The following is a 9,742-nucleotide window of genomic DNA, read 5'->3' as shown; positions in this document are numbered from 1 at the left end:
TTGTTTAACTCACAGGTTTGCAGGGATGCCCGCAGCTGCTGGGTACAAGGCCCTTACAGCACAGCACGCCACAGTGTCAGTCAGGCACTGGTGGGAAAGTGAGTAGGAGGAAGGGTCATCCCTTGAAGCAGGAAGTGCAAGGGGACCTGACAATCTCTTCTCAAGGCAGTGTCCCAAGCTGACCCAAGGACTCCCACAGAACAGTGCCTCTTAAAGCTTCACACCACCTCAACACCATAGTGAGGACCAAGTCTCCAACACATGGACCCACAAGGGACAGGTCACATTCTGGCCATAGTACCCATCTTGCAGGCACACTGGCTAATCAACTTGATGGGGAGACTGTTTGTACAGTTTCCTGTTTCCCACAGGAAAACAGCACAAAGGTGAACATGCGAGCAAAGTCTCAGATGCCACAGGCGTGGTCAGAAGGAAGACAACAGCAAGCGATAGGCCTTTTCTCCTGATTAGCCCAGGCCTGCCCCGCTAGAGAGAGCATCAAGCTGCCACAAACAGATATACCCGCAAAAGAGGAGGAGCAATCCAATCACTTTCCCCAGCACCTTAGTGAGCCCCGGCCTATGTGTCGGAGTCTGGGCACAGTGGAGGACTGGACGAGATGATCCACACAGCACAGCAGGCGCGAGTGGCCTGTCTTGTCTTCTCAGCCCCTGCTCTCCATTAAGAGTTAAAGTTCTACAGTAGGGGTCGGGGGGTTTGGAGGGTGGAGGGAACGCTGATACTGGACAGTGGAGTCTCCTGAGAGGCATTTAAATTTTTTTTTTTTTTAACGAATTATGGCTATTAAGGACAAATCTCCACAGAAATAAAACACAGGCTGGGAAGGTGATTCCGGAGACACCCTCCCCACCCACCCCCCTCCACACACACACAAAGGAATATGCCAAGTGGGTAAAGATTCTGCAGCAAGCAATTCCTCCTGGGTGCTGAGTGCCCTGCATGACAGGGGGTCCCTCATGTGAAATATCTCCAAGGCTCACATGTTGAACATGCAAACCTAGAAAATGGTAACAGTGTGTTTTCAGAGGGTAGAAGAAATAAGGTTTAACACCCGAATGCACACAGCACTAGTACAAAATACCCCTTTGGAGATAACTGTGGCTAGTGTGCTCTTTGGCCCAGACCCAATGCCAAAGCATGAGGCCCACCAGAACAGACCACCCTGCCCTAAAGGCCCTTAGACTCTGCAGCGTCACAGAGCAGAAAAACACACCTACCCTCTTTTTGTTGGCGTTGACTGTGCCTGAATGTTTTCTAGAAACTGCTAGTATTGCGGCCTGGATCAGCCACCTGAAGCTAAAAGGAAGCAGACAGTCTGAGCAAAGGGTTTGATCTAAATTCTGCGGTCAGTGCAGTACCAGGGCACCGGAGCCTGCCGGCGGGACCACGGCACTGAGGGGCCCGGTGCGGCCAGAGTGGAAGTTTCTAGGCAAATGTGCGGTCAGTCCCTGGCCTATAAATTATATAACAGCACATCTGTGTTCAATGAGTTTCCGTGGACGGAATGGGCATGCTAGACACAAGTGGAGTCTTAGCACTTCTTATGCAAGTGAGGGTTTGGATGGGTACACATGTGATTATATTATCTGCACTTATTCATCTGGTTTACAAAGGTCCTTACAGTGTCAGTGCTGGGGTTACAGAAATGAAGAAAATAGGGTCCCTGGCTGTAAGAAAAACACACTCTTGGGGCTGGAGAGATGGCTCAGAGGTTAAGAGGGCTGCCTGCTCTTCCAAAGGTCCTGAGTTCAATTCCCAGCAACCACATGGTAATTCACAACCATCTGTAGTGTGATCTGGCCTACAGGTGTACATGCAGGTAGAACGCTATATATATAATAATAAATAAATGAGTCTTTAAAAAATTAAAGAAAAGAAAAGAAAAACACAGTTTTGTCTGAGAGTTGACACCGTATGAGCAAATGACCAAGGTGCCACATAGTAAACCCTAACAGACAGTTGGGGTCTCTACTGTGGGCTCACTATCCAGCAAGGAGTGGGTCAAGGATGGCTCCTCCAGGCAGGGATGCTCAAGTGGGCTGTCAAAGGTGAGTGCAGGAAAAGGAAACAGCTTGTAGGAAACACATGGGTGGAAACAGGCTGTATTTACAGCTTGGTAATATTAAGTAGGAAAATGGACACAAGAGGAAGCTGAGCTTGGCCTTGGCTGTTAGCTGGCACACTGGTTCGGATGCTCTGTTCTAGTTTGCTTCTCTGGTGCTGCGATAAAACCCTGACCAAAACCCAACTCAGGAAGGAAAGGGTTGATTTCAGCTCATGGGTAACAGTCCATCACGGAAGAAAGCCCAGGAAGGTACTCAGAGCAGGAACCAGGAAACAGATCCTAAAGTGAGGGCTGCAGAAGAACACTGCTTGCTGGCTTGCTCAGTCTCATGGCTTGCTCAGCCTGCTTTCGTATGTAACCTAGGACCACCTGGCCAGAGTTGGTACTGTCCACAATGGGCCCTCCACATCAATCCTTTGTTCTGGTTTAGACTGTGTGGGTGCGTGTGTGTGTGTGTGTGTGTGTGTGTGTGTGTGTGTGTGTGTGTGTGTGTGTTTGGTTTTGGTTTCGGTTTTTTAAAAAATTGGTGGTGCACACCTTTAATCCCAGCACTTGGGAGGCAGAGGCAGGTGGATCTCTGTGAGTTTCAAGCCTGTTTGGTCTACAATGCGAGTCCAGAGCAGCCAGGACTACAAGAGAAACCCTGTTTTGAAAAAACAAACAAACTAAACAAACAAACAAAAACAAAATTTATGTATTTACTCACTTTACATCCTGGTAATAGCCCCCATCCTCTCCTCCTAGTTCCATCCTCCCTTGACCTCCCTTCCCCTCCCCTATTCCTCAGAAAAGACAGGCTCCTCTACCCACCCACCCCAGTGCATCAAATCGCATCAGGACTGAGTTCATCCTCTTCCCCTATGGCCAGGCAAGGCAGTCCTATCAGGGGGAAGTGATCAAAAACCAGGCAACAGAGTCCACGTCAGAGATGGCCTCTACTCCCCTTACTAATGGAGCCACTCACATGAAGCCTGAGCTATCCATTGGCTACATCTATGTAAAGGACGTAGGTCCAGTCCACGCATAGTCCTTGTTAGTGCTTCAGACTCCATAGGTGTCACAGACATGAGGATACGTCATAGAGGCTTTGCTTGACAAAGTTCCAAAGATCACCACCGCCCTTCATATGGTCCAGATGTAATTTTGTCCAGAAATCTGCTTTTTCTCCTAAAACTGTCTTTTTCTATTTATTTCTCAGCCATAAGGAAAATCATACAAGGAAAACCTTTTTCCCACAGAGAATGTTGAGAAAGGGCATCTAGCCAAAGGTTTGAGACAATGATAGTTTTTCACTCTGACTGTGAGCACCCAAGCAGAAACTGCATGAAAGAAAGTTAAGACCCTGACATAACAGTACCTGGCTAGTTACTGTTATGTGTAGAAAAATTTCTTTAGAATCTGCTTTGGGAGAAATAAAAGGTGGGCTTGGAACGTCATGCTTTATATATACTTTACAATACAGGACCCCTTGGTAGTGAGCTGAGGCTTGGATAGCACACCTGTTGGTTTGGGCCTGGAAGTAAGTCAAGTTTTTTCTTTATTAGAGAACACTTAGCTCAAGCTGTATTGTTATATGACCATCTTATAAACACAATGGCTTTAACCTGGGGAAATTTATGACTAAACTTTCCTGAGTATTGTTTAAGAAATGATAATCAGGTTATGCTGACCATTACTTGGAAATTGATTGATTTTTGCTGTATGGCTTATTGTAGGTTATACAGAACTTTTTGTATTTCCTTGTTAGACTGTTCTCTTACTTTGTTGATTTTTGAATGCCTTATTGATTGTAAAAGATGAGAAAAATCATGATGTAATCTGTAATGAAAACTCTGAACTTCATTTTAATAAAATACTGGGGTTGGCCCAAGGAGAACAGCAAGGAGCCAGTCAGACAGCAGGAAAGACAGAGGCAGAGACAGATAAAGAGCCAGAAAATAAAGTTCTCCTGGCCTTTAAGACCTTCAGCTTACACCGCATATGCCTGAGTCTCCCAGTGTTTCTTTTTCCTCCGTTCCTCAACCTCTCCTCAACAACTAGTTCCTCTAGCTAGTTGTTCAATCAACGGTTGGTTTCCCTTAACCAGCTGTTCATCCTCTGCTCAATTTCCCTACCATGGATCCACCTGTCTTCTCTTTGCTGCTTCCAGAGCTGGTCAATGGGAGCAGCACATAGGCCCCTCTGGGCCAAGGTTAGTTGGCTCTGTTGGTCTTCTTGGGGAGCTCTTGTCACTTCTAGGTCCTTCTATCCCTTTCCCCGCTTTCATACTAGACTCTCCTATGCTCTGCTCAATGTTTGCCTGTGAGTCTCAGCATCTTTTATCCCTGCAGGTCTTACAGGCAAGGTAAGATTTGGATTGAAGTTTTAGTGGGTGGGTTGGTGTTCCCCTCCCTCCACTAGGAGTCCTGTCTAGTTAGAGGGTGGCCTCTCCAGTCTCCGTGGCCCCTGCTGCTAAGAGTCTCAGCTAGAGTCCCCCTCATAGTCCTTCAGAGGCCTGTCCTGACTTAGGTCTCCAGTTTGTCACAAAGATGCCCTCACCCGCGGTTTCTCTTCTCTGCAGGCCTTCTGTCCTCTGGCCTCCACTCTCCCCAGGACTGACCTCTACCCTCTGCGCTTTCTCTCCTATTTTGTTCCCTCTCTTCAACCACTACCTCTGTGTAGCCTTGGCTGTCCTGGAACTCGCCCTATAGACCAAGCTGGCCTCAAACGCAAAGACTTGCCTGCTTCTGCTTCCCAAGTGCTAGGATTAAAGACTTGCCCGCAGGCCATGTGATGGAGGCAAGTCCTCAGTGAGGGGACTCTCTTCCCAAATGTCTCCATCCAATTGACAAAAACTAACCAGCACAGACCCCAAATCAGACAGGTTTAAAAGCAGGCACATGCCTCTCCCCAATCCCGTCCTGGTATTGACTTGGTGGCTGAGTTCCGAAGTGCCTTTCCCGGATCCCCCCTCACTGGACCCGAGTGTGGTGGCAGCTCGGGCTGGGGCCTTGGTTTCCAGGCGGTCTGGGCTGGTTGACTGCTTTAATAGGTTTAGTTCGGTGGTGCTCTGGGGAGGGGGCTAAGGATTGAAGTGTGAGGCTGGGTGGATGGGAAAGTCCAATTCTGGTCTTCAGATCTATGGTTTTGCTTTTGCTGTTGTGACACTTGTTACCGTCTCTATGTTAAAATGCCAAAAATGGGGGGGGGGGGGGGAAGCAGGCACAGGCACATGTTTCTCTCAGGTAATAGTGTGGATGTGAGCAGTCCAGGGCTAGCAGGAGTAGCCTCAGCTAGAAACCATGCCCACTTGTGTCTTAGAGCTCAGCCATCCCAGTAACATGGAGCCCGTTCACAGAGTGGACCAGCTGAGCTCTAAGCATCGCCTCCTGTCCCGACCACCTCTGTGTTCTGCCCGTCATGCCTGTAGTCACTGTGTTCTGCCTCCACCCAATCTATGCCACCCCCACCACCCACGTCCATACTCGTGGGATGTTTTGACCGTCTTTCCCCCTTCTGTACTATAGCTGGAGGGGCAGAAAGCCTCTTAGCTCTACAGGAACAACCAGAGAACCGCCCAGGCTGTTTACATGATGTGCGGGTGGCAGATAAAGCTGTAAGGAAACCTGGGAATAACAGTCCTCTTCTCTAGTCACTGTTTGCCAAGTGGGAGAGGAGAGGCCTCTCTCCACTAGCAGGAAGCAGTCAGATGAGGCCAGCACCTCAGCCTTGGCTTGCTTCAGTGTACTAGGCCAACGGTCTCTGGAATGCCCCCAGAAAAATCAGTGTAACCTGTTGGAACTGTCTGCCCTTCGCAAGCCTTCTCCTCCCTTTTCAAGTACTTTTTAAAGATTTAAAATTTTTTTCCTCAAAATAAGAATTTTCAGGGTGTAAGTGGTGCCTCAATGTCACAGGAAAGGAAATAAACAAGGATCCAAGCTTGTGTGCCCGGGAAGCAAGAATTCCAACCTCCTTTAAAGATCTTTTCCGTAACTGGCCCTGCACACATTTAAAGAACCACACCATATTCTACCGCTCAAGCTGGGCAAGTCCTGGGCACAGTTTCCACTGCCCCGGATTGCAGAGCCCGGGATAGACTTCTTGGCAAGTTGAGGCAGGGAAATAAGGTATGTATAAACTTTATACCACCTTTCACCTGAACCCCAGCCAGTATAGACACCCTTTGGGGTGTCCAGTGATCTTCCTCAGATGAAGAGACCTCATCTGTCTCTGCAGAATTAGAAGAGAAGCCACATATACCCCCAGAGGGGCCCCAACAAAGGCTTTCTCTCCGTACAACTGAGGAGATGTCAAAACTTCCTCCCACCAAGCCCCAAGGTCTTTCTAAAGTGACATGGGCTAGATCAAACCTTGAACACACTCCTTCAAGGGCAGTCACTGGATCAGGGTAGGCGATTCCAGAAAACACTCACAAGAAGAGGACTTGATAACAAAGGTAAATAATCTCTAATCCAAAATCTGAACTGCTTCCAAGTGGAGGACATCACACCCACCGCCATGGCAGGTCACACTAACGACACTGCACAGAGCTGCCTGAAGGCTGTGTGCAAGGCACTTGAGAAATAGATACACTTCATCTGTAGACTCTTTGTGCATATCTAAGGCTGGAGGAAAAATAAGCAACGAAATCCAGGACATCTCCGGTGGCAAGCATCTTGCTCACACAGCCTGTACATGTGGTGCTTGTAACCCATTGTAACTCCATGGGGGCAGAGGGCATAGAGTTTGGGATTAAGGCAACAGTCAGGACACAAGCAAATACAAGAATTCCTAACTTCAAGGAAAAAGAGAAGTGCAGGAAAAGAAGAGCGGACTGCAGCTTCATTTGCCGTCTTATAGTCCCTAGGAACAGGAACCTTATTCATACGCAGAATGAAATCTCCCTTCGATATGCTGCAAGCCCTTAACTGCTCTCACTCTAGGAGAGGTTATGGCTGGGCTCTGGCTTCCTACAGTTCATTCGGCAGGCAATCCATGTATGCTGAATACACGCACACATGGAGTGATTAAGGAATAAAAGTCAAACTATACATGCACTTAAGTATATGGAACTTAATCAGTGATGGTTGTCCCTGAGGAGAAGCAGAGAGTCAGGCGCTCGCTCTTGCTGTGCCCCTGCACATCTCTCCACCAACTTTGCTTTTTGTCGCTGCTTTTTTCCGGTTATGAATACAGACACTCAATCTTGTTTATTACTCACTGACTTCTGAGGTGCTGACGACTGAACCTGGAGCTCTGTGCTTGCTAGGCAGGTGCTGTGTTATTGAGCTGCGGTCCCAGAATCATTCATACGCTTCTCATTTTACCGGCTCTTGTAGAGAATCCGTGTATAGTCACTATGTGCTGTGGTTATCCACAATGGAGAAAAGCGAAAAGCGCTGCCTGTGTGACGAGGTTAAGTTGAAAGTGCAAGCGTATACCCAGAAAATGAACCCAATCATATAAATATTCATAGAAAATGGCTGGAAGGAAATCTACTGAAATGTTAGCAGTGGGAGTTCTCGGCAGTGAAGTCATGGATAATTATTTCTTCCTTTTTAGTTTTCAATATTCCTAATTTTCTATTATAAGCATGCATTATTTTTATAATTGAAAAAATAAGTACTATTTTTACAGAACCTGCATGTAATTGCCAAGTACACTGCTGCATTCATGCTGATGGGTCGCCAGATTTTCTCCTCAGCAGGGGAGCTGCTTGGGAAATAGTAAAAAGCAGAGAAGTTCTTGCAGGTCTGGGGGCTGGGGTGTGTGGGGGGAGCAGGGGGGTTAGTGGAGCGGATGACAAGGGACATGGGACTCTAGAGAAACTGAAGTTGCATATCTGAGACCAAGAGACGGTGCCATGTCACAGTGGAGGGCTGGCCGAGTCACACAGAGCCGCTCTGAGGAAGTGACCAGGCCAATGGGCCTTGGAGTGAGGCCTGCTATGGACAGCCTCTGGGTAACCTGGGGAGGAACCCAAGGGATTCCTGCAGTGTACTTGACACATGCTAATGAGCTGCTGTTTCCCTGTAGAGACCAGATCTGTGCCTCCAGTGTGTCAAGCAGCACCCATTCCTTCACACCCCAGGCCACGGGGCACTCCTCCTGGAGTATCCCCGCTTGCTTCTGAGGTGTTTTTCTGGAGGGTTAATCACCTGACACTTTAACATGCAACTCTCGGTCACTATCACTGGACAGGTCCCTCCAACCGCATGAACCCTGCCTCTGTACTCAGCTGGGACTGCAGACATGGGAGGAGGCCGTGTGCACCTGCCTCATAGGTCCTCAGTGTCAGTGAGAGCCAGAAAGCCAGCCAGGGAAGGGACTCATGGAATCACCAGCATGACAGAGAAGTGAGGAAGGGTGTCTGTGTAATCGGGCGGGGGGGGGGGGGGCAAGACAAAGCAGGGTGACAAGGTCAGTGCCAGCAGACACAGCCGATGGCTGTGAGGATGTGCTCATGGTGGGAGGGAAGGAAAAAACACAAAGTATTCCATTCTCCAATGGCAGAGTGAATAAACTTGTAACCCTTTCCTGCTCGGATCCAGAACAGCTCGCCTGAGGGTGGATGGCCTCCACCCCACTGTGAGCTCTGCACTGGCCTGAGCATTATTGAAGAGGACCATTCGTAATGAGGGCTGGCCATAAATGAGGGGACAGATATCAGCTACCCTGTGAAGGCGGTCTATCCTGTCCATGAGACACCTGCCTGCTGCCGAAATGAACGCCACCTGCTGCTGTGCCCACGGAGGGGAACCTGGTAACGTGGGCGGAGTGCCATAATGTGCATGGCTTATGTCCAGCACTGCCAGTTCTAGGACTCTGTCCAGAAGACACATGCCAGCCCACCCTATGCAGCTCTTTGTAAGTAACCCAAATGCTCTCAAGGTGGGGTAGGTTAAACAAGTGAGAGCAGATCCACAGGTGCACCGTGCTGATACAAGCACAAAGGAGAGCTACCTCTACGTTCTGCGACAGCAATCGTAAAGATATGGTTAGGTGAAACGGAAGGCAGAGAATTCTGCATAGCACGCCAGACGCTTTTCCCTATGAAACGAGTAAAATGAGTGTACATATATGTGCGCTTGTGTATGTGTGTAGATACCTAAACCGTTCAATGAAAATGCAAGTCTAATAGGTTGCTGGTGACGCAGGGTTAGAATGAGCTAATAGGATCAGGGACAGAAAATGGACAGGCCCTTGGACACATTTGGCTTTGAGATTTGACTGTGAAACAGTTGTTCATCTTCAGTGACAAACAGGACAGCATGAAGAAATCCAGCTGTGTTTCTGTAATCTTACATTACGACCTCTGAACCTGCACGCATATTCACTCAAGCACAGAAGAGACTTCTCGTATTGTTAGTTCCTAAAGAAGATGGCATAAATGTTAGTAATTAGGCAGTGGTCACCATGATCAGAAGCACGTCATCGTCAGCCGCCAGGATTCAGGTCCCCTAAGCCACTGGTGCACTTTCTGCATATGTGCCAGGTCACTTTACAAAGGGGTCTCACCCCATCCCTTCTCTCTCTTCCTCGTGTCTCCTCAGAGACCATCTCTGTGTACCCTTCCCCCAATGAAACCTCCTATGTGGTTCTGCCAGGTGGTGTGATTTGTATATCTATTACATAGTTGCTTCATGAACCCGAACAATAAAACGTTGCTGTGTCATC

This window comes from Acomys russatus, chromosome 13 (assembly GCF_903995435.1).
Source record: "Acomys russatus chromosome 13, mAcoRus1.1, whole genome shotgun sequence".
In the NCBI taxonomy this organism is placed as follows: domain Eukaryota; kingdom Metazoa; phylum Chordata; class Mammalia; order Rodentia; family Muridae; genus Acomys; species Acomys russatus.
The sequence above is the reverse complement of the archived record's forward strand: the minus strand, read 5'-3'. Positions refer to the sequence as shown.